The following is a 606-nucleotide window of genomic DNA, read 5'->3' on the forward strand; positions in this document are numbered from 1 at the left end:
CGAAATTTCAAAATTGATAATTGAGGCAAAAAAATTCATTTTTTGTAAATGTTTTTTTGCTGAGATGACCTCTATCTATGTCTAAAGAAATTTGCTCTCACAAGCCATTTATCAATATCATAGTTGCCCAAAAATCATCTCGTTTTCTTAGATATTAACATTTTTTGGAACTGTACAATTTCTAAAATTTAACTTAACGAAGTTGGGCCTAAGACTTCTCAATCTCTAACTGTCCATTCCTGATTTGACTAACCTATAAATGGACTGCTTTGTGTTCAGCAATGTTTTGCTGAATATCCTAGAATATTAGCTGAGTAGTCTACCTTATGAGTACATACTTAGTTTTTGTATGACTGCCAATTTAATTTTTAACATTTGATTACAGAAAGAACGAAAGAAAGGGCAACTTCTAGCTGCTTTTCAGATTGGCAGCAGCAATTTTAATAAGTTGCTGGCCGTTGGCCAAACTGGATGAATTAATAACTAGACTTCAGAGGGATGATAAGTATTTTCTAGGCAACAGGATTTGTGGAATCCATTCGCTTTTAATCCCTTTTCAGGCTCCGAAACCAATGCAGTTGGTAGGAAAACAAAGACGAAACCAAA

This window comes from Halyomorpha halys, unplaced genomic scaffold, assembly GCF_000696795.3.
Source record: "Halyomorpha halys isolate HHAL.00 unplaced genomic scaffold, Hhal_1.1 Scaffold103.1, whole genome shotgun sequence".
Lineage (NCBI taxonomy): Eukaryota > Metazoa > Arthropoda > Insecta > Hemiptera > Pentatomidae > Halyomorpha > Halyomorpha halys.